At 36.2% G+C, this 25,950-nt stretch overlaps 1 long non-coding RNA gene across 1 annotated transcript in view; it reads right to left on the bottom strand.

Moving 5' to 3' along the window:
- Positions 1 to 5,242: 5,242 nt before the first annotated feature.
- LOC115508845 overlaps positions 5,243 to 25,950 on the bottom strand; it is an 87,901-nt gene continuing 67,193 nt past the window's right edge. The window contains exon 3 of the long non-coding RNA XR_003967141.1: positions 5,243 to 5,341. This is a non-coding gene — a long non-coding RNA (uncharacterized LOC115508845). The remainder of the gene's footprint in view (positions 5,342 to 25,950) is intronic.

Here is a 25,950-nt window from a genome sequence, read left to right as displayed (position 1 = left end):
AAAAGAGATTTCCTATTTATCAAACTTGTAACACTTTTGGCATAAAGCCTAAAGACTTAATAATAATATTATGTAACAAGATGTTTTTTATATTTTTGTATGAAAGTTCAAATAATTTTATAGTTACATAATGTGTTACAATAATCTCTGTTACAAGGTTATAAAGAAAACCTGTATGTTTGCTGATCATACTTTATTATTTATTTAGACACTGTTGTCATAGATTCCTGCAAGAAGTAAGCTATATTAACTGATTTTAACCTTGGCCTTTTCATTTGTAGTTATGAATACATTCAAAATACACAACACTAATAGCAGCTTTCTAGTCTTCATTTCACGCCATAATTTTTATCGTTGATTGGAGTTTTTAGTTTACTTGTCTCTAGCAGCTATATGTTTTGTTTTTGCCTTTTCAAGCACCGATAAGCAGATTGACTAAATTATACACAATATTCAAAGCATACTATTGTCTCTGATCACTAATCGTGGTTAAAATGGCATAATGAAGCAGTGATCATTGTGCCTTAATATAGGCTACTTCAAATCCTATTTTAAAGTGCACAAACTTACTACTAGGTATTTATCCAAGGGATACAGGTGTGCTGTTTCAAATAGGTACATGCAGCCTAATGTTTATAGCAATGCTATTGACAATAGCCAAAGTATGGAAAAAGACCAAATGTCCATCAGATGGATGAATGGATAAAAAAGATGTGGGGCGCGTGCATACACACACACACACACACACACACACACACACGCACACAATGGAGTATTACTCAGCAATCAAAAAGAATGAAATCTCAGGGCGTGTGGGTAGCTCAGTCAGTTGAGCATCTGACTTCGTCTCAGGTCATGATCTCGTGGTCCATGAATTCGAGCCCTGCGTCGGGTTCTGTGCTAACAGTTCAGAGCCTGGAGCCTGCTTCACATTCTGTGTCTCCCTCTTTTTCTGCCCCTCCCCCGCTCATGTTCTGTCTCTGCTCTCTCAAAAATGAATAAACATTAAAAAAAATTTTTAAAAATATGAAATCTTGCCATTTGCAACTACGTGGATGGAACTAGAGTGTATTATGCTAAGTGAAATTAGAGAAAGACAAATATCATATGACTTCAACCATAGGAGGAATTTAAGATACAAAACAGATGAACATAAAGGAAGGGAAGCAAAAATAACATAAAAACAAGGAGAGGGACAAAACATAAGAGACTATTAAATACAGAGAACAAACTGAAGTTTTTTTCTGGAGGGGTTGTGGGTGGGGGGATGGGCTAAATGGGTAAGGGGCATTAGAGAGGACACTTGTTGGAATGAGCATTGGGTATTATACACAGGGGATGAATCACTGGAATCTACTCCTGAAGTCATTATAGAACTTGGATGTAAATTTAAAAATAAATTAAAAAAAAAAAAACCTAAGGGAAAAAAAGGGCACAAACTTAAATGGGAAATTTTAAGGAAAGGCTGTCGATTTGTTTCATGTCTATTAGCAGTAAAGGGTCAGATAAAATACAAAGGCCAAGGCATAGAAGACTAGCTGGGTCATATCTGAGCAAAGGTCAAAGGTCTGAAAATAGTATATAGATTTGCCCTATCTGTGCAATCGTGGAAACTTTCTTTTTACTTATCCCACCAGTACTGTTAATGTATTCATTTCTATGACTGCTCATTCAGCAGTGTATTTGATATGAGTCACTACCATGGTTTTTAACCTTGGATCCCTGCAACCTATCCATGGGTGACTTTTTGTTCTGAGATTGTGGAACCTGAGAATGTATATATGTATGTATGTTTGTTTGTTTGTTTATTTATTTATTTTTATATTCATATTCATATTTACATTTAAATTTTTAATTCCTGTAGAGTTAACATACAGTGCTATCTTATTTTCGTGTGTACAATATAAAATTCAACAATTGTATTCATTATCCCATACTTATCGTGATAGAGGATATTTTTTCTTTAATGTTCCCGTAAATATTTCAAGAGCAGCCACAGGGAGTGATAAACACACTCAACGGGGTGCCTGCCATGAATTTTGCAATGAAGGAAGATTGTAGAAATTATACATTGTTAAGTGATGTGCTTAAGGTATGTTTCACACACATGCCAATGGAATAGGCAGATGCCAATACACTGATCACAGCATGTAATCACAGAACTTCTTTGCTTGACTCCCAGTTTAAATATCCTAGCGGCTGTGTGGGTGCGCGGCCGTGGGGTTCATAGTGTGAGGCCCTCATTGACAGCAGAGGTAAAGCCCAGCGGGAAGGTAAGAAAATTTTCCCGTCATTTTATCTATTTACCGACATAGGTTTCCATTCAGAATCTGTGAGAAATTCGTCTGCATCGCTGTATCTGAACTCTACTGCTCAGCTCACACAGCCTATGAAACTCAGCCCTGCCTGCTCACTTCCAGTCTGTATTCATTATGTTCCTAACTCTCACACCCAGCTCTGAAACTGCTCTCTGAGTTTATCCTCAAGCCTCACCACCGACCATGGTGTGCCTATGTTCTTGGCCAGGAACGTGGATCTCAGCCTTATCTTACGGACTTTGCTTAGGCTCATTTCATCTGCATTTAGGGTTTCTCAGTTTTTGAGTGGGATATTTTCAATGAGGTCTCGACCCTTGAAAAAATCAATCTTCTCAGATGATGTCCCAAATGACCAGCCTGTGTTTAACAGTTTGGAATTTAAAATGAAGTCTATCTAGGCCTCTTGAATTCATATATCACCTATTAGAATGCATTTTAAAACAGACATTTGAATATTTAAAGGTATTTTCAGAATTTATTTATATTCTGTATATATGCTTATACATAAAGTTACTAGATAGCAAAATAAACCAACCAGTTCCTTTCTGGGCTGTGAATTGGCATGCATACAAACAAAATTTAGTGCCTGTTTTTTCCTAGTCACATGTGATTCCTCATCATGATTTTTCATGAGACTTTGAAGAAGCTGGCCTTCATCCCTAAAATACAGCAGTTGTTTAAAATATTAAAAAAAGATGCAGCCTTGTCATTTCTTTCCTTTGGAAATATCCTGTTTCCAAATATAATGAGATCTCGAGAAATAATGTTTATCAGGCAAAACGTGTAACCACTTGCAATGAGAGTTAGATGAAATATAGGACTCAACAATTCAGTGTTTGAAAATTAAATGACAATTTGTTGAGACTCATTTAAATTTTATGTGGAAGACTTGAAAAGCTGAAAAAAAAACCCTCAAAATGTATTTTTAAATGCTATTTTTTTAGTATCAAAGGGAAAAAATGAGCTGTTTATATAATGGGAGTCCTTGAAAATTAAACAATTCTGACTGAGGAGATCTGGGATGGTGATTCTCCCACTTATAACACATGTGATCACAGGTCACTTAACTTCTCTAAATCTTAATTTTACCACTTGTAAAAGTCAGCAAAAAGATGATATATTAATAAAACCATTCAATTAACTTGAATTTTATAATAGCCATTACAATCCTGAATGCCCTTTGCAGGTACATATTTTCTACTTGATCATAGGGAGCAAAAGTTACATCAAAAGAAGCACAGTGAGTAACGTCAGTATTTTTTGTTTTTCCCATTAAATGATACATAATGGAAAATTTACTGATACAGTGAGAATATCAAGCCATGGAGATATATTCACATCCTAAAAGACAGTTATTAAAAGTTTTTCTCAATATTAAACTAACAATGCAAATTGGAACATTTCTCCTTTTTTTTTCGCATTAAGATCACAGTAGTTCAACAAGTTAGAGATTGTTATCTATTTTCTCCTTAGCCTCATCTGGTATATACATTGTGCTTGTTCCTCTTATTATTATTTTTTTTCCTTTCCACATTTTCCCCTTGTCACATTTCCCTTCCTTGTCACTGAGAAACTATTTCAAGCTTACACCTGAAGGACTCTACACTGTAATGTTCCTCAAACAACTGCCTTCAGTGTGCATATTGCTAGATATGTATTATAAGAGAAAAAAAAGGGAAACCCATAACAAACCCTAATGTGATCTAAAGGAAACATCTGGTCCCTAACATTAGTGATGTGTAACAAAAAGAGTCACAGACTTGTGGAATTTTAAATTTAACAACAATGACTCCCACATAGAAATGGTGAATTTAGCAGTTGGGACTTCAAGGCCTAACTCTTGATCAAGATTTACATGGTCATCACCTCATCAAGGAAACTTAGAAACCATAGGAGACTCACAGACTTTCATACAAAGACTTGATTCCACATGAAATTAATACAGAAAATACTTATGTATTTTAATGGACATATGTATGTTCTTTAATGGATAGAAGAAGCACATTTAAGTCTGTGAGTCTTCCTATAAACTTTTTTTCTGTAAAATTTGTAATAGAGCCATGTGGGTGGCTTAGTCAGTTAAGAATCTGACTCTTGATTTCAACCCAGGTCATGATCTCATGGTTCATGAGATCAAGTCCTGCGGAGCCTGGTTGAGATTCTCTCTCTCCCTGCCTCTTTCTCTCTCTCTCTCCCTCAAAATAAATGAACAAACTTAAAAAAAATTAAAAAGTATAAATAAAGGTATAATGAATGACCTTACAGGATCATTCCCCAGCTTCAGCGTTTATCAACATTTTGCCATTTGGACAGCAGATCACTTTGATATATTTGCCCAAAAGGCCTTGGTGAAGGGAAGGGAATTATGGAGGACACATGAAAAATGAATGGACATGTAAATATTGAAAGTTGAAAGCATAATCAGAGATTAGATTAGAATTGCAAAGACTAAGGTTGGGGGTCAGTAGATAAAAGCAGTAGTGAAATTTTGTATTGCCTGCAAGGCAGTTTACAAGACAGAAGGAACTGATCGGGTTCGTTTTGCTATAATAGAAATTTAGAAATCTATAGGACCAAAGAGATAACGTAAATCATTGAGTCTAAGAATGTTACCTCTACTTTTCTTCATGAGACCCAAAATGAGAACTGTATTCCACTGCCTTTGTTGCATTATCATATAAATGCCCTTGGAAGTTTGGCTCAGTTATTTGCCAGTAACAACTCAGTATTAGTGAGTTGCCCCTTGTTTGGCTCAGGGCCTGTCACACTGAAGGCTTTCTATGGAAATTGGACAAATTATTTTTAAGATCTCTATGACAAAATGTTGCTGGTTACATTGAGAGACTGATGTGTTACCAAGGTGATAAAGAATCATTAAAGGGGGAGTTGATCAGACTCTGAGGATAGAAGTCACCCACCTGACATTTTGGAGCCATGCCAGCGGTGGGCTTGTGAGAGAACTAGGTTAGCTTACCAGTGACATTAGCAAATCTTCCCACACTCCAATGGGCACCAAAGAGGTCCTAAAAACAAAAGGTGTATGTGACCAGTGATTCTCCATCCTCCTTTCCTCCCTACCCAAACCTTGCCTCCCTTCATCTCTGAAAACATTTTCAGACTATACAACTAAGTGGGATTTCCAGATCCCCTTACTCTTCTCGTAATCATAGAAAATAAGTAACTTGGGCAGCAATCTGATCTGTAAAAAGCTTAAAAATATTCTAAGGACAGTCTCAAGAATTGTCTCATTTATCTTAAATCACCGAGAAACACTTAGATATCCTCTTAACCCGTACGACACAGCGCACATAAGAGCCAGGAAAGATATTTATATCCCTACATTCTGAGAGATCCCTCTGATACCTTTGAATAGGTTCATTGGATTAATGAACATTACAGTCATCTTACTTTCTGCGAATAATTGTATGAATTCACAAACTTCCTTTTGAAGTCCTTTGAATAATGACCTGAAAAACAGCATGCCACATATGCTTTTCTATCAGTTTCTCTCAGAAAGGGGTATTTAGGTTAACTATTTTGGTGGCTTCATGAAAATGTATTTCATATTTATAATCATGCTATAGAAACTTCTGGTAATTTTGCACCATGCTTTAAAAATACATGTTTTTAAAAGACATAAATTAACTATGTTTGGAGACCGTTGCTAATGTCTCTGTTTAAATTTGTTGCTGTTTCCAGTCATGTTATAAAATAGAAATAAAGAATAAGTTGTACATGGCAATAATCAAGCCAAAAGGATTCACTATAAACACCAGCTGGTTCTCCTTGGAGAAGAATGTAAATTTAGTTGAATGTTTGGTTTCACATGAAAGATGGACAGATTAATGTCAGGGAGCAAAGAGGCTTTATGAGCCTCTCTGTTGAGAAAGATTGTTTCCTGGAGAATTTACTGTCAATGACACTCATTTGAAAATTAACAAATGCTGCCTTGTGTTATTAACTATCATTATCCACTAAATTGGAAGCTCACGGAGGGAAGTGATTTGCAGTCATCACTGTGTCTAGAACATAGTGGGTACTCAATACTTTTTAATGCATGGATTCATCAAAGCATTGTATAATGTAATAATTATCCATCAAAAGTTTGATGGAATTCTGATCATCTGTAGTATCAGAATCACGAACAGTGAGCCTCCATCATGCACAGGGATTTGCTATTTCACAATCAAACAATTTTGAAGCTTAGCTTTCAAGTCAAGTTAACCTATCTTTCCCCTTGGGTCTCAGAATTCTCTCCAATATCAGGCCATCCTTAAGGACCTCTGTGTTTGCATTCTCTCGAGCAAGGCTGACTTTTGAGAGCAACTATTCTGATGACTTGTAATTATAAAAACCAGACTAGCTGACACATATACATGAACTAATTTATTCAAAATGAATTCAAACCGTAAGTGCTAGCTCAAGTCACACAGATGGCAGATGAGAAAAGGTAAATGCCTTCTTCCGGGTGCACTGCTATACTGCTATTAGTGGATAACTCCACTGCAAACTCCTCATCTTTACACTACACTGAATTTATGTCTCCAAGGGGTAACTCAGGGTTTATGTTCCCTCAAGGTATAGCTTATACATACTCTTTGACTACTCTGGTTCCTGCTATGACACCCCACCTTACAGTTATTTACTTTACCCGTTTCAGTTAAGCCTTATAAGTGTCTCATGTAAAGAACATTACAGTGCGGATAAACTACTAGAAAAAGAAACTGTCATTTATCAGCCAGGCTTTATTATTTATCCTTGCTGTTAGAATCTCTCCTTATCAAGTGTCAAAATGTAGTTTGATTGTAACATCCTTTCTTATCCTCATAATCAGTTGTTATGTTTTTACTCTTACAACTATAGTTCTTAATAGGAAATGGATATCTAATGGATTACCCGTAACTCTATATTTTCCAAACACCTGGTTGATTTCCCAATACTCAGCTGCCTCAACTAAGACTGCCTTTTGAAAGACTGAGGATTTAATAAAACCTAAATAAAACCTTTTTTCAGCTATGAACAAGAGATATCAGAATCCTGGGCCTTTGAAAGTTAGATTATGGGTTATATGGATTCTAAAATTCTCCTTGATTTATCATGATATAAATTTGAAATTGAAATGTACAAAGGCTATTTGGACTCGTTCCACATTTGACTCTTGTTGATAGTGCTGCTATAAACATTGGGGTGCATGTGCCCCTTCAAATCAATATTTTTGTATCCTTTGGGCAAATACCTAGTAGTGCCATTGCTGGGTCATAGGTTAAAATTCGAATGAGTTTTAGCTTTTTGAGGAACCTCCATAGTGTTCTCCAGAGTGACTGTGCCAGTTTGCATTCCCAACAATATAGTAAGAGGGTTTCCCTTTTCTCCTATCCTCGCCAGCATCTTTTGTTTCCTGTGTTGTTCATTTCAGCCATTCTGACAGGTGGGAGGTGGTATCTAATTGTGGTTTTGATTTGGTTTCCCTGATGATGAGTGATGTTGAGCATCTTTTCATGTGTCTGTTAGCCATTTGTATGTCTTTGTGGAGAAATATCTGTTCATGTCTTCTTCCCATTTATTAACCGGATTATTTATTTTTTGGGTGTTGAGTTTGCTAAGTTCTTTATAGATTTTTGGATACTAGCCCTTTATCCAATATGCCGTTTGCAAATATCTTCTCCCATGCTGTAGGCTGCCTTTCAGCTTTGTTGATTGTTTACTTTGTTGTGCAGAAGCTGTTTATCTTGATGAGGTCCCAGTAGTTCATTTTTGCTTTGGTTTCTCTTTTCTCTGGACACATGTCTAGTAAGAAGTTGCTGAGGCCAAGGTCAATGTTGCTGCCTGTGTTCTCATCTAGGATTTTGATGGTTTCCTGTCTCACATTTAGGTGTTTCATCCGTTTTGAATTTATTTTTGTGTCTGGTGTAAGAAAGTGGTTCAGTTTCATTCTTCTGCATGTCACTGTACAATTTTCCCAACACTATTTACTGAAGAGACTGTCTTTGGATAAAGAAGACTGTGGGGTGTGTGTGTGTGTGTGTGTGTGTGTGCATGCGTATTACTCAGCCATCAAAAAGAATAACATTTTGACATTTGCAATGATGTGGATACAACTAGAGTGTATTATTCTTAATGAAATAAGTCAGTCAGAAAAAGATAAATACTTTGTGATTTCATTCATATTTGAAATTTAAGAAACAAAACAGATGAACATAGGAGAATGGAAGGGAAAATAAAATAAGATAAAACAGAGAGGGAGGCAAACCCTGAGAGACTCTTAACTATAGAGAGCACACTGAGAGTTGTTGGAGGGGATATGGGGTGGATGTTTTAAATGGGTGATGGGCATTAAGGAGGGTACTGAATGTTGTATATAAGTGATAAATCACTAAATTCTACTCCTGAAACCAATACTACACTATATGTTAATGAACTTGAATTTAAATAAAATCTTAGAAGAGAAAAAAAGATAATTAAACATATGTCTTGACTTTAGAAGACATAAAAAATGCACAAAAAAGCTTGCCATCATAATCAAAGTTATTTGTCTTTTTACTATGCTCTGTAGATATCTGTTGTCATAATATCTAGGAATAATAGTCAAATGAACTATAATAAGATGTATTTAGAACATCAGAAAAATATCCCAACCAAAAAAAAAAATACATATATATGAATAGTGGAAAAGCCTAAATGAATGAGAACTAAGTTGCCATGATGAATGTAATATGTCCATCTTAGTTCTAATCATTCCTTTTAAATCCTAAGTAATGACATTGAATTTCTTAATATTTTGATGTTATACAACAGTCAGTCTTGAATCACTCTTAGGCAATAAGAAATAGCGTTTTCAAAAGAAAAGAAAAGAAAAGAAAAGAAAAGAAAAGAAAAGAAATAGCGATTTCATTGGAAGAAAATAAATGAAACCTTTAAAGTGCTCACATTTACTTAGTGCAATAAATTATATATATATATATATATATATATATATATATATATATATATATATATTTTATTTGTAAGTATTTCTCTATTTACATTTGAAGAACATTCTCATCTTTACGCAGAAAAAATCAATTAAAAAATTAAAAATTATATCAAGAAAGACAATATGAAAACCATGGTTTGAATAGTTTTCCAAGGAAATATTAGTTTATGCAGCCTGCCAGTTATACTTATATTTTTAACATAAGAGTATAAGAAATAAAATTTGTTCATTTTCTTATAGTAGAATAGGAAATAGAACTAGCATTGCCTTATAAACAATATACTTGCTATTGTTTTTTACAACTGCTTTATGATATTAATTCAATTTAAAAGTGGTATTCATTCAGTTGGGAGGAGTTGATCACATAGTTGAAGATTCCTTAAGGACTTACAAGAAATAGCATGTCAACCCATTGCCTTCATAGCTTGTACTCCTTTTTTTCCATCTTGTACCTTCTCTAAAATCATCCTGCCAACACCAAGACTTATACAGCCTTGAAGAAAAATCAATCTCAAGCCCAAGACTTTTGATTGAAAGGACAAACAGGAGGACTTAAGAACAATTGTCTTCCACGTAGGAGATCCTGTAAGTGAAAAGGGAGTACATTTCCTCCCAAGAGAAACCAAGCTGTAAATAAACAGAATGAGCTCATATCCTAAATTCTCTGACATCCAGATATCTCTTGTATACCCACTCCCAGAACATTTCTTTTTGTAATATCCAGACATCTCTTATTCACTCACTCCCAGAATGTTTCTAAAAACTATTTAGAAAATCTTGGATACTGATAAGTGGTGACATCAAGGTGTGTGACAGCAGGAGTTGAATAAGATGACTTGAAAAACTATCGTCTCTAGACTTTTCTATAAGGGAAAGGTAGAGATGTTAGCACCTTCCCCAGGCATCCTTACCAGAGTTGTTTTCCAACCTTTGCTATGTATAAAGTTAGAGTGTACAGATCACCCATTTTTTGCTAAACATGCAAAGATAGTACAAAACAATCATTTGAGGGTGAGCAGAAAATGGTTCCTAAAATGAGAAAATACCATGTGAAGTGAGTACCTTTCCTTTACATTTTTAAAACATGGCATTTCAGAGACTGCATAAAAGAATATTCTAAGACTTTCCCCAATTCTATGATCTTTTGTAAAAAACTGCAACACACTTCACAGAGAAAAAAAAACAAACAAACTACAAACAACATTAGTGAACAAATCAGACATCCATGTCGCTTTGTATATCCCAGCACCCATAGGGAGATCACATACTCTGTGCTGCAGGGGAAATGTCTATTTCTTGTCTTTGATCATGGATCAAGTGGCCTAATAACTTTTCATGTAATTAGATTCTGGATTTTATTTAGACTTCCTTCTGTCAGTAAACTCTCCAACAGTGTGGTTACAGAAGAATCCTAGCCTATTCTGCTTCTAGTACATTGTAGTAACAGTCCGGTGGTTTTCTCCCCTTTGCTTTTATTCTGCCTTATTCTTTGTTTCCCTTGGTCACCTTGTCCCGTGTCACACTATCCGATTACATGTTCATGGCACTTATGCAATGTATTGGCACACTTCCTGCCTCCCTCGCACCTTGACCAATGTGCTTACAGCAGAGATTATCATGTGAATCTTTGACTGGGTCTACTTAAGATAGTGGAGCAATGCATACAATCTCAAGGCCAAAGTGCAAAATGTTCTTGGGAAATAGAGGAAAAGACAGAGAAAAATGGAGAATGATACTCCAATAAGTGAAGAACAGATGGGTGCAGGAAGTCAGAAACTGTGACAAGGTTTATTAGAATCCTGTACCTCAAGTCTGATTTGTAGTTATGGTCTACTAAGAACAATGAGGAGACTCGAGTTCTTGATGCAGTTCTTTGACTGTCTCCAAGAACCTCAGGAAAATCACTCAGTCAAGTTCTCTGGGTCTCAGTTTTATTGTCTGTTAAATTGAAATAAAAGTATTTGCCTTGCTAATCCAGTAGCCTTGTTGTTTACTGCAGAATGGTCCAGTGTCTACAGCAAAGCCTGGTGACAAGCAGGGGCTCAGTACAGCTGTGTCTACCCAGATAGGAACTCTTGCAAGACAGAAACTCCTAGAGCTCCTTTTTAAGCAAAAATCTGGAGTAGAAGTTTTATTTTGATTCCTTGGCTTCCCATCCTTGTGAAACTCTTCTATTTTAGATTTGGTATTTCCCTTCTCCGATCAAAAACTCTTGTGTTGGGGCATCAGGGTGGCTCAGTCCGGTAAGCAACTGGCTCTTGACTTCAGCTCAAGTCATGATCTCATGGTTCGTGAGTTCAAGCCCGGCATTGGGCTCTGTGCACTGTTTCTCAAAATAAATAAATTATTTTTTAAACAATGCTCTTGTGTCATTTTTATTTGTATCCTCTTTTGAAAATTTACACTTATACTGCTTAATATTTAAAATAGGCAGGGCACCTGGGTGACTCAGTTGGTTAAGGGTCTGACTCTTGATTTAGGCTCAGGTCATTATCTCACAGTTTGTGAAATCAAGCTCTGCATCTGACAGTCAGAGCCTACTTGGGATTCTCTCTCCCTCTCTCTCTGTCCCTTTCCCATTCTCTCTCTCTCCTCCTCTCTCAAAATAAGTTAATAAACTTTAAAAAGTAAAATAGGCAAATCGTAATCATGTGTCTTTAGGATATTAGTATCTTAAGACTTGGTTTTAATTGCAGAATGGGCTCTTTTTATTTCATAAGTAGACCCATGTTTTATCACTATGCTGCTCAATTCAAAATAAGGTAAAAGGACAGATAGAAGTGTAATCTCAGATCAGCTATTGATAGCCAAGGAAAGTGGTCAGAGAGGACTGTGTGAAGAGATGATGGGAACATAAGATATGCAAGTAGGAAGGTCTGCAGAGCTGAGATTATAGCACAGAGAAGGGAAATACAGAAGATAACATGCTACTATATACTCTGTCTGCAGTCAGGTTTTCTTGGGTTGCTCAATGTTCAAAACTGGGAGTATCCCAGGCTTAAAATCAGTAAACTTTTTTAAAGGTATGTATGAGTAGGAATGGAGGAAGAAGTCAAACTCTCACTATATTCAGATGATATGGTATTACATATAGAAGACCCTAAAAACTTCATCAAAAATCTGTTAGGACTAATAAACAAATACAGTAAAGTTGCAGGATATGCAATCAGTACACAAAAGTCTGTTGTATTTCTATACACTAATAACAAAATATTGAAAAGCAATATTTAAAATTGGGGGGGGGGCGCCTGGGTGGCTCAGTCGGTTGAGCGTCTGTCTTTGGCTCAGGTCATGATCTCACGGTTTGTGGGCTCGAGCCCCTCGTCAGGCTTTGAGCTGACAGCTTGGAGCCTGGACCCTGCTTCAGATTCCTTGTCTCCCTTTCTCTCTCTGCCCCTCCCCTGCTCATGCTCTGTCTCTCTCTCTCTCTCTCAAAAATAAATAAACATTTAAAAAAAAGAAAGAAATAAAGAACAAAACTGGAGGCATCATGCTCCCTCACTCAGACTATATTACAAAGCTATAGTAATTAAATAGTATGGTATTGGCATTAAAACAGAAGCACAGATCAATGGAACAGAATGAAGAGCCCATAAATAAACTCTTGTACACATGGTCAATTAATTCACAACAAAGGAGCCAAGAGTATACAATGGGGAAAGGACAGACTCTCAACAAATTGTGTTGGAAAAACTGTACAGCTGCATGCAAAAGAATGAAACTCAACCCCTACTTATCCCATACACAAAATATTAACCTCAAATGGACTAAAGATTTGAACATAAGACCTGGAACCATAAAACTCCTAGAAGAAACATAGGTGGTAAGCTCTTTGACATCAGTCTTAGTGATGAGTTTGGTTTTTTTTTTTTAATTTTTTAGAGTTTATTTATTTTGAGAGAGAGTGAGTGAGCAGAAGTGGGGTAGGGGTACAGGGGGATGGAGAAAGAACTCCAAGCCGGCTCCTCACTGTCAGTGCAGAGCCCACGTGAGGCTCAAACTCACAAACTGTGAGATCATGACTGTAGCCGAGATGGAGTCAGACGCCTAACTGATGAGCTACCCAGGTGCCCCAGTGGTGAGTTTTTGAATCTTATGTCAAAAGCACAAGCGGGGCACCTGGGTGGCTCAGTCAGTTGAGCATCCAACTTCATCTCAGGTCATGATCTCGAGGTTTGTGAGTTGGAGCCCCGTGTTGGGCTCTAGCTCGGAGCCTGAAGCATGCTTCAGATTCTATGTCTCCCTCTTTCCTTCTGCCCCTCCTCCACTTGTGCTCTGTCTCTCTCTGTCTCTCAAAAATGAACAAATGTAAAAAATTTTTAAAAAGCACAAGCAACAAAAGCAAAAATAAACAAGTGGAACTATATCAAGCTACAAAGATTCTGCACAGCAAAGGAAACAATCAACAAGTTGACAAGGCAAACTATTTGCAAATCCTATATCTGATAAGGGGATAATATTCATAATATATGAAGAACATAAGACTCAATGGCCATTAAAACCCCAAATAATCCAATTCAGAAATGGACAAGAGGACCTGAATGGACAATTATCTAAAAAAAGGCATACACATGATAGACACATGAAAATATGTTCAACACCATTAATCATCAGGGAAATGTAAGTAAAAACCACAATGAGAAATGAATCAAAACCACACCTGTTATAATGGTTATTATCACAAAGACAAGAAATAAGAAGTCTTGACAAAGATGTGGAAAAAAGGGAATACTTTGCACGTTTAGAATGCAAATTGGTGTATCTACTATGGAAAACAGTATGGCAGTTCCTTAAACAATTAAAAATGGAACAACCATATGATCCAGCAATTCCACTTTGAATATTTACCTGAATAAAACAGAAACACAACTTGAAAAGGTTATATGCATTATTTATAATAGCTTAGATATGGAAGCAACCTGAGAGACTATTGATTGATGAACAGATAAAAATTTGTTGTATATATACAGATATATTAGAGTATATATTATATAGAGAGAGTGTATGTGTCTATATTACTGTATATCTAGTATACATATTACATTATGCACACACACAATGGGATATTATTCAGCATAAAAAAGAACAAAATCTTGCCATTTGTAACAAGGGCATTACGCTAAGTGAAATCAGACAGACAGAGAAAAACAAATACCATATAGTGTCTCTTGTATGTAGACACTTAAAAACAAAATAATAACTCACAGATACAAAGAAAAGACTGGTAGTTGCCAGAAGTGGGAGAAATGGTGGGAGTCTAAAGGTAAAAGGACAATAATAGCATCAGAATGAAAAAAAAAAAAAAGAAGGAAAAATAAGAGAACCAGTGGGTTTTAAGGAGAAATGATAAGTTCAGCTTTGGCGATTTTGAGTCTGGGGTGCCAGTGTACATAGAGACATCTGATAGGTACTAGAATATATACCTCTGGCCTTAGGGGATGTGTTTGAATTATAAGTAGATTGAGAAGCATCAGCATATAACTGAAGCCAAAGGAGAAGGTGAGATGTGCCAGGGAAAATGGAGAGCAAGAGGAAGTACAAGGCCAGAGCTCTTGGGTATATTAATACCTAGTACATTTAATGTCTTGGCAAAGAAAGAGGGACCTGCAGAGGAGACTGAGATGGAACATCCTCAGGGGGAGGAAGAAGAAGAAAACAAATGGATGCTGAGGTCACAAAAGCTGATGGAAGTGTATTTCTCAACAAAGGGAGAGCAAGTACAGTAAGAATTGAGAAATGTGAGATTAGCAAGTAGGACTATGGCTGACCTCAATCAGAGGCATTTATGGGGGTGGAAGTCAGACTGGAGAGGGATAAGAATTGGAAAGGGATGGCCAAGCACAAGGAACTTTCCTAGGAAATTTGGCTGCCAGAGGGAGATCAAGCAGTGGAGAAGAACATAAGGATTTGAGGAGATGAAGTAGAGGGGTGGCAAGACAGTATGGTGAACTGCTACTGGGAAGGAGTCCATAGAAAGGCAGAGACTGAAGCTACAGGAGTATAAGGAAAATAACCCATTCAGCAATTAGTTGAGAGCCTCCTATGTGCCAGATCAATCCAGCCACCCTCTATGGAGAACACAGGTGCAGACTACACATATTATATGAATTATTCTCCATAAATTCCCATTCTTCTCTTGCCCTTGAAAGCCTGGACCTCATACAGGTCAGATAAAAATACCCAGCTGGCTTAATCTAGGAAGACATCATCAGGAGGTCTTGATATAGGTGTGGTAAAAGGAAGGAAATGGTTAGGAAGATGATATGGTATTGCTGGAGAATAGGATTCAGTGGCTGCTGTAATTACCAGTAGCAAATAGAAACTTTATACAGCTGCCGTTAGGTCAGCCTTGCTCATGTTTAGTTCACCTATCTCTGAGGACAAGTGGGGCTCCGGAGCCTAAGACTGAGAACCTGGGTAGGGTAAAGTTACTTTAGAAGGAAAATTAAGAAAAATGGGCTCCTAAAAGGGGTTGTCAAACATTATCTTGGTGCTCAAGCTCATCATTTTAGTTCTTGAGGTGTTGACAGGCACCACTTTGCACATGTGTCACACTATGCTGGGGTAACATCCCCCTATGGGATAACATGCACATGTTTCAGCTTTCTAGTGGTGGTGGAGATGTTGACTGTGGTGATAGTACATGGCCACACAGGAATGGGAAACATATGTTGTTTGAGAAGACATAGAGGTTTACTAGTGGGGGGAAGTAACTAGATAAAATATTGAGGTACATATATGTCACTGATCTCCATTTTTCCTTCCCTTATTTCTAAACATTTTGCTATGCCATTTGAATGCTCTTACCATGAATATTCTTGCAGAGCATCAAATAGAGGTCCTTTGAAGTTGACTCCACATTAGGACTTTTTAAAGGGGTAGGATCTCAATGGCTGTGAGCTGTGCCTAGGGAAGTATCTCCAAGCATCTCCAGGACTTTTACCTTCTACAAAGGTTTTTGTATCCAAAATTTCAAAAAGAAGCCTAGAAACTCAGGGCACTATGAGACTTGGTCATTAGATATTTTAGTGATAATCAGAACAGGAGAAAAGCGCAGCCTGTGGGGCTTTAGTATAGATTAAGCCTCTAGGACTTACCCATGACTTGGACAAGAAGGAGGGGAACATAATAACAGAGATTGAATTACTTCCCAGTGGACTGGATACTCAGAATCTGAGTTGATAAAAAGAACCATATTAATATGACATACTTCTCACTCTTTGATTTATGGCTATAAAGCCATATCCACTGCAAGACATACCTACAAATGCTGAAGGTCACTACCATGAACCCTATTTCTGCTAACTCCTACCAAGTGATAAGGTGATAAGGACACAGTAAGTGAACTTCCCAGTGAGTAATGAAATGTTCATCAGTTACTCCTAACTCAAGGGCTTCTGCTATATTACCCCTTTGAACTCAATATTCTTTCCTCAGTGAAATAAAGACTCCCCATCACATATGATCATTGGTCGTGTCTCTTGATTATCGGGTCTCATCTCCTCAATTTCATGTTTCTAATGTCTACTCCCGTCTTTATGCTTTCCTGAATTTTACTATTTTCTTAAGTCTTTATGCTTTTCTGTCTTTGTAGTCTAAGCTAATCTTCCAGGATTTCACTTCCATATTTTACTTTATATCTACCAAGAGTACTAATCCTGATCTGCAATTTCTCTAGCCTTTTCTGTTGTTTCGCTCTTGATTTAGTCTTACCTTGATATTGATACAGCACAATGCCTGTCTAGTACTCAAAACCTTGAAACTAAAACTAAATACCCATTATTCCTAACATTCAAATACTCCATAATTTAATACAAGGATGTTTTTAACTTAAAGGTAACTTTATAAAACCAAAGCACTTTAAAGTTATAAAGGAAACAGTAATGGTGGCATAGATTTTTTAGTTGATTTTTTCCTTTTTTTTTTTTTTGTTTATTTTACTTGTTTTGAAGCAAAGTGCATTCCCGTAATCATTATGTGTAGCCTACCACATCTATTTCTGCCTACTAATAGGCTCTTGGTAAAGCTCTAATTTGTATCACCAATGTTTGAGTATTTCTAGAAAAATAGGATAATATTGAAATGTTAGTGAGCCTTGAAAATTAATGCCTTGTAAAGGAGTTCCTTTATGGTCTCTATTAACCATATTTGTTGCCCTATCTTTGTAGTTTGGGTTCTATATTAAATAAAATTTGAAGAACTTTAGATCAAGAAAAAGAACCAAAACATGACTAACAAGCAGAATAGTGGCATTTAGAGAAGTAAACAAAATTTGTTCACTTCTCTAAATGCCACTATTCTGCTTGCAAGTCATGTTTTAGTTCTTTCTCTTGATCTACTCTCAAGTTCTTCAAAAATAAAGAATGTGTACATAGCAAATAATATATTTGAGTGGAAGCCATCACTGGACATGTGATTTGTTAATCTAAAGAATAAATTTGTTTTACCTGTAAACATTGCGAAACAATAAAGCACTGAACATGGTTTTACATCTTTTTTTTAATTCAAAGAAAGTCATCTGCCTTCATAAGACATGATGATCCAACAGGGAAATAGATTCAAGGGTCAGAAATCTTGCCTAACTGAACTGAAGAGGCTGTTTATATTTTCCATACAGACAGCACAGCAGATGCTAATGTACTCAGCTCATGAGTAGTTCACTATTGCCCACATGCCAGAACAATGTTCCTGAAACAGTTATGCAGAACTAAGCCCATCTCCAAGTAGTACTCAAGTGTGCCTGTATGATTAATGATGACTCACTACTCTTTTATAAAAAGCCAATATTATTATGACATAACACATGTGGTATGACAAGAATAACAGCATTTTGCATGTCATGTATAGGATTCTTTTCAACTTACAAATGAAGCAAATGGGATACCCTGGGATTCAGGGACTTGCCCAAATTTGTATGGTTATTTAAAATGTCCTCATTTCTAATACAGTGTGTCCAATTGCAATGTAGGACATTGATAAATGCAAGATACTTGTATATAATAGAAAACCACAGATATTTGAAAAGTGATCATCACAAAATCTGAATGGATTTTGAATTTCAAAAGTTGACTGTCATTTTTTAAAAAATTATTCAAAAAGTGCTCATAAGCCTAGAAATTTTATGAAGCCAGTGATTTATTATAATTTTTAGAATGCTTCAAATAAATGTCATAATAGGTGGTTTCCAAATAAGACTCATTGTTGAATTCAGAACTTTTATTCCTTCTGTCTTTAACACAGTGTTATTTTTGCCAAGCACTCTAGTCGGTATTAGGAATCAAATGGTAAGATAGACATGGTTCCTACTTTATAATTGCTTCCAGACTAGCAATTTAGAAGCAATTAAATAGCCAGTGAGAATTCAATATAAAAATATTTTAAATGCTTAGTATTTTTCAGGCACTATCCTAGGTGCTATAAGCAGCAGTACAGCAGAGAAGGAGGCTGACCACACACCTAACCTTACCCTTCCTTGGGTTGGGAGAAGTAGAAAGAGAAAGAAAGAGAAAAATACAGAGACAGAAAGATAGACAAAGAGATGAAGAGACAGAAAGACAGAGACAGAAGTAAAATGTAGATAAATGTATATCTATAAGTATCAATAGTTCTATATGATGTCACAAAATAGTAAGTGCTTATCCTAAGTTATCATAAGCTAGGATAAAGGGAACAGAATGCCAGGGGGTGAAGAAGAGCATGGCTGCTTTGGAAGGCTGCTCTGAGGTGTTGCATTGAAGCAAAGATCTGGGAGACCATTCCAGATGGTCCACATTCCAGAGCTACCACAAGCATAAAGGCCCAAAGGATGGAAAGGGTTTGGTGTATTAGAGGAACAACAAAGCCAATGTTGTGGGAATGGAGTAAAGGAAAAGGAGAGAATTGATAGAAGAGAAGGTAGGAGGAGGCCAGGTCAGATTAAGCAAGGTTTATAGGTCATGGTAGGAGTTTTGATTGTATTCTATGTGTGTTAGGAAGCCATTTCAAAATAGGGAAATATAGGGGAAAGAGTAGAAGCAAAGGGATTAGTTAGGAGACCAGTGTAGGAGGCACTGGGTATAGGGTTGACCTGACAGAAGGTGGTCTTAGTGAAGTTGTTGAGAAAAGGCTGGATTTTATACATATATATATGTATATGTGTATATATATATACATATATATATATGTATATATATATACACATATATACACACACACACATGTGATTACACACATACAATAATACACATACATACATACAATATGGGTTTGACCTACACGGGTCCACTTACACGTGGATTTTTTTCAATAAATACAATACAGTATAAATATAGTAAATGTTTTTCCCTATGACCTTACTAATAACACCTTTTCTCTAACTTATTTATTGTAAGAATACAGTATATAACATATACAACATGCAAAATATATGTTAATTGACCAGTTATGTTATCAGTAAGGCTTCTGGTCAACAGTAAGCTATTAGTAATTATGTTCTTGGGGAGCCAAAAGGTATCCATGCATTTTCAATTGGGCAAGGGTTTGTGCCCTTAACCCTGCATTGTTCAAGGGTCAACTTCTTACACGTGTATATGAGGTAAAGCGTAGTTGCTGATGATCTGACTGGATGTTGGATGTGAAGAAACAGGAAAAATCATGATGAATCCTGGATGTTTGTCTTTGAAGGGCTATTTAACTCAACCTTGGTGAACAAGCTTTCTTGAAGAGAGTCATGTTCTACCAGCTTTATTAGGTCAAAACATGCAGAAGCCTCTAATAGATATATCCCCCAAACACATAACTAAATATTGCCCAATTACATTAAAATGGCTTTTTGAGCTTATTTCTTCAACAGCAATCAGAAAAAAAACTTATAAAGTATTTCTGTTGATTTACTAATCTTGAAAGAAGTTGATTATTTATGAAGGGTGGCAGAATGTTTCTGTGTTATCTTTCAAATTTCATGTATAGACATGAACATAGTTAGGAAACAAAGGAGAAGGGCAGTTTGTGTAGATTACATTTCATTGAAACTAACTAGGCCAGAATAGTTAAGTGTGAAGGAGGGTAGAGATTTATAACAGAGAGGGGAAAAAAACCCAAACAAATATAATAATAAAATGTTCAAGTTGAAAGGAACTTAGAAGTCATTTTGCTCAATCACTTTATTTCACAGATGAGAAATTAAGTATCAGAAATACTAGGTAACATAAAGTAATTTTGTAAGAAATTTTTTATCTTCCCTGTTCACATACAAGTATATATCATTTTGCCTTCTATCTCACTCTTGATTTTTAAAGAAAATACACCATGAAACTCATATTGTTTACCTCCTTTCCTCCCAAACTTCACTCAAATAATAGTAAGAACCCAACAAATATATAAACCTAGTAAAATGAATGGGAGAAGAACTTTCAGGGTACAGGATTCCAACAGTTTTCTGGAAAAGGGTAAAGGGATCAGAAATTACTAAAAAGATAAAGTAAAAACCCAGAAGCCATGGCCTAAAATACATACAGAAATGGCCGCAGCGGACCAGACAGATGAGCCAATATATGTGAGTTAAATCTTCATCTCATCAATAGAAAATATTTTAAATTGATAATTTAAAAAGTAGCAGTATAGTGATTAGCTAGTTAATATTTAGAAATTTGGAGTTCCTAAGAATGGCTAACATTCTACATGTCAAACAGTATTCTAAAATACTTTACTGTAGGGGCGCCTGGGTGGCCTAGTCGGTTAAGCGGCCGACTTCGGCTCAGGTCATGATCTCACAGTCCGTGAGTTCCAGCCCCGCGTGGGGCTCTGTGCTGACAGCTCAGAGCCTGGAGCCTGTTGCAGATTCTGTGTCTCCCTCTCTCTGACCCTCCCCCGTTCATGCTCTGTCTCTCTGTCTCAAAAATAAATATACGTTAAAAAAAATGTAAAAAAAATACTTTACTGTATTACAACTTATAAACCTGATACCTGCATCTCCATTTTATAGATAAGAAAATGGAGGCACAGAAAGTCAAGCCCAAGGTTGTCCAGCTAGTAAGCGGTAAAGCCAGAATTTGAACCCAGTAGTCTAGCTCCAGCCTCCACACTTGAAGCCAATATGTTATGCTAACTGTACATACAACTGCAGAAGGAACTACTACAAGAATTAAAACTAGAAATAGTTAAAACAGGTTATTTCAGAGAAATGGGCCTGGGGGTAGGCAGAAATGGGACACAGATTGTACCTTTTCTTTTTAGAGGTTCTATATTGTCTATTTTTTTTTAAAATTTTCAAATATCATTTAAAATTAAACCAACAAATACAGTTTTGAAAAAGATTAAAACAAAAGGGTTGAATGGTATTGCGTGATATCAGTTGAATGACATTGAATAATGTGAATATATTTGGATTAGCCTAACAGACCACATGAAGCATTTCTTCTGTTCTTCAGTTTCTATGCTAGAATTAAAAACAAAACTAAGCAAAACAAAAAGACCCAAAAACTTTCACATAAATATAAAATGATTCTTCATGTATCAAGAGACTCATTTTCGAACTTCAAGTACTTCCATGACCACCCTCTGTAATACTTAGAAGTGTGCTTAGAAGGAAAAGCCTGGAGCTAAAGAACCATAACTTAAAAATCACAGAATACAATTCAAGCCCTCAGTAACATTTATCTCTTTTCCCATATGGACTTAAATTCTAAGAAAGAAATTTAGGAAGAAGTCCATTATATAAGAAAACCAATGCCAGGAATTGAGGATTTTACTGTGTGAAGGCCACAGAGTCCTGTAAAGAGAGACCATAATTACATAATAATAAGAGTAATTAATTGAGATGTATATTATTAGGCTGTAGGCTATTATCTCAAATTGTTATCTCATGATGGTTAATAAACTGGGAAAATAAAATCAAAACAGAAATTTTTTATATTTAAACATTTTTTAATTTATATTTATTTTTGAGAAAGAGAGAGCACAAGTTGGGGAGGGGCAGAGAGAGAGGGAGACACAGAATCTGAAGCAGGCTCCAGGCTCTGAGCTGTTAGCACAGAGACTAACACGAGGCTCAATCCCACAAACCATAAGATCATGACCAGGAACCCGAAAGCAGAACTTTGAAAGTGATCATTTAAAACAAAGAGAAGCTGGGGTTCCTGGGTGGCTTAGTCAGTTCAGCGTCCAACTTTGGCTTAGGTCATGATCTCACAGCTCTTGAGTTTGAGCATCGCGTCGGGCTCTGTGCTGACAGCTCAGAGCCTGTAGCCTGCTTCAGATTCTGTGTCTACCTCTCTCTCTGCCTCACCCCTGCTTGTGCTCTGTCTCTCTCTGTCTTTCAAAAATGAATAAACGTTAAAAAAAAAGAATTTAAAATAAAGAGAAACTTAATTGACGCTAGCAGTTTTTAACCCAATAGAGCAAAAATCAGCTGTGGAGTTTGTTAAAAATTCAGATGGTTGGACATACTGCGTGGAAATTCTGTTTACTTGGCTAAATATGTAGCAGAGATATTGGCAAAAAATAAACAAACAAACAAAAGCAACAATTGAACACGTGTCCACAACCAGATTTTAAAAACACTGACCTAGTTAAGAGTATCTATGTTTAGGATAGATTATTTCCATTTGAAATAATCTGGTGATTCAGCTGGAAGTAATCTATCCTAAACATAGGAAAAATGCAATATCTAGCCAAAGAATGTTAAGGATAGTCAGGGTCAGGAAGTCATTTTGTTTTTGTGGTTCCTATCAATTTTAAGAGAAATAAAGCACCAAACAGGATAAATGGATTATAGATTAAGGAGTATTTTAGGAATATTTTTTAAACAAAATGTAGTTAACATGGGCTCCCTACCATCACAATGTAGCCAGATTAAAATATGCCCACAAAGTATTTGATACTCTTCATTTCAAGAAATAAATATATATAAAATCTGACATTGATGTCAGGGCCATGAAAGCAAGCATGGCTTCCCAGTTAAAGTTTGGGTTAAAATAGACCATGTAATGAAAAGGGTCTAGGGCCTAAACCAAAGACCCACTCTGTGGTTATTTCCTTAACACCCAGTGCCTAAATGGGATAGATACATTTTATAGAGGGAAAAACCCTATACTGATTGATTCCTTGACCTGAGAGTAAGAGTCATTAACGTAGTGTAAAAAAAACAATAAACAAAAAACAAAAAACAAACTAAGTGAAAGCCATTGAAATTTCTTATTCATGTAACATCAAAAGCAATACCATATTCTGGGTAGAATTTCAAGGATTGGTGCCATCCTTAAAGATTTAAGGATATAGGTATAGTGGTTCCCATTATATTTCCAGAGAGAGAGAGAGAGAGGGAGACACAGAATGGGAAGCAGGCTCCAGGCTCTGAGCCATCAGCCCAGAGCCCAACGCGGGGCTAGAACTCACGGACCGCGAGATCGTTACCTGAGCTGAAGTCGGATGCTTAACCGACTGAGCCACCCAGGCGCCCCCATTTATTTCTTTTGAATGGCTCTTGCAAAAACTATACAGCTGGCAATAGAATACCATAAACTTGACCAAGTGGCTCTAATTGCAGCTGCAGTGTAGGTGTGTATTCTTATTTGAACATATCAATATATCAACACAACAGTATGTATCTATTGATCTGGTGATGTGTCCGTTGATCTGGAAAACATATTTTTCAATTCCATCAATAAAGATAATTGAAAAAAAATTCAGCTTGCCTTTACACAGGAAGGGAAACAATGAACTTTTACAGTCACGGTCCAAAGTCATGTTAAATCTGTCTGCTGTCTCTGTCATAATAGTACACAGGATGCCTGTTCATCTTCATAGGCTGCAGAATGTCACTCTGGTTTCATAGAGAAAGAACATGCAAATTGGAACTGGTGTGTAAAGCACAAGTACTCTGTGTGGCCTAGTTAGACACATTTGAGTTAGAGAATGGAAGATAAACCCACAAAGATAAATGGGTTCATCAGAGAGGGTCTTAGGAGTCTAGTGGTATTGATTTTCAGGATATCTCCTTTAAGGTAAAGAGCAGGTTATTAGACCTTGAACTTGCTACCTCTAAGAAAGAGGTACCCAATCTGGTTAGTCTATTTGGATTTTGGAAGCAGCCTACATGACATTTGAGAATACTGCCTTAACGAATTTATCAGGTGACTCACAGGCTGCCACTTTTGAGTAGAGTCCAGAACATGAGAGAACTCTGGAGGATGTCCAGGCTACGAGCTGAGAAACCTGTTAAGAGTTTTCACAGACTAAGGACTTAACTGGAGGTCAATTCTATGACTCCAAACCAACAAAACAGTGGTCAAAATAATTCTGATTTCATATTTCATAAATGATACATTTTTATTCTACATAATACTTGGTTTTGTCCCTGTATAGGTGTTGGTAATAAAATACCACTAGGGATCAAATTCCTGCTTTACTCAAAAAAAAAGTTATAATTTACTCTGAACACATTCAAAGTGAACTACTTCATTGGTGCACTCTCTACCACTTTTAGAGCAACATGCTTAAGACAAGATGATATAACTGTGATAGAAAGACACATCATTTTCTTTATTCTGTGCATGTATATGTGGCTGAATACAGAAGTAAAACATTTTTAAACATTTTATTATACATGAACCATACTTTGGTTCATGAAAAAAAGGCAGTACATTATAGTTGTTCATTTCATCTTTTAGACATCTTTATAAAGATGTTGTTTACATATATATGAACTCTCGCTCATTGTTTTTATTAACATATACGTAAAACTGAAAAGGAGATATTTTAGCATAATGTGGGATGACCATTTAAATTCACCTTTTGTACTTTTATTCATTTAATAAATAATTGCATAATATACCTACATGCTAAATTCTAGTCTAAGCCTCAGAATAAATGAAACCCGATTTCTAACTAGAGGGATCCTACATTGCCATTTAGAACAAGAACAAGGTCTATATCTACAAACATCCTCATATTTTCCTTTCTAAGTCCTTTTACTTTCCTCTCTTAAAGGATACTAGGAATGAATATAAAACCTAGATGCATCAGTTTGAGGTTAGTTACCAAGAATTCAATCCTCTTTTTCTGCCTGGCTCCAGAGTTCGTGCGTCTAATACAACAACAATGCATGTCTCTATATTGTTTCAGATGCGTATTTGAGCAAAAGAATTCACTAGTCTCAATATTGCTTTACATATAGTTAAAACCCACTTTTATTAGGAAATAATAATTGAATACCTTTCCATGGTTAAAACCATCATGCAACTTAAATAAAATGCCAAGCAGTACCTAGCCCACCCAGTGTTCAGTGCCACATTCAAGTGAACATATTCCAGTAAATAAAATAATTTAAAGCATTGTTAATCTTAACTGCCCTCCCAAGACATCAAGAGAAGATTGTGTTCCTGGAACTGAGGTGACATTCCTTAGTAAGTCATTTTCCTTTTTGTTTATGCTCTTCCTCCTTCCATATCAAAATTCTTCCCAACATCCAACATCTAATACTAGCTCAAATTTAGCTCAAAATGTCCACTGTCTTTTAAATCTGATAGAGTATTACAAATTTATAGGAGCAGTCCAATGGAGTTCAATTAAGAATCAGAATTGAGATATTATATGAGTCAAGTGTTTATGTTACTTTATATTATCCAAAAGTATACTCTATAAATTTTGATGAATTTACATAGGAATTTAAGTCCTTTACCC

Source organism: Lynx canadensis, chromosome A2 (assembly GCF_007474595.2).
Source record: "Lynx canadensis isolate LIC74 chromosome A2, mLynCan4.pri.v2, whole genome shotgun sequence".
Classification (NCBI taxonomy): domain Eukaryota; kingdom Metazoa; phylum Chordata; class Mammalia; order Carnivora; family Felidae; genus Lynx; species Lynx canadensis.
This window is presented reverse-complemented; position numbering and strand designations above follow the sequence as displayed.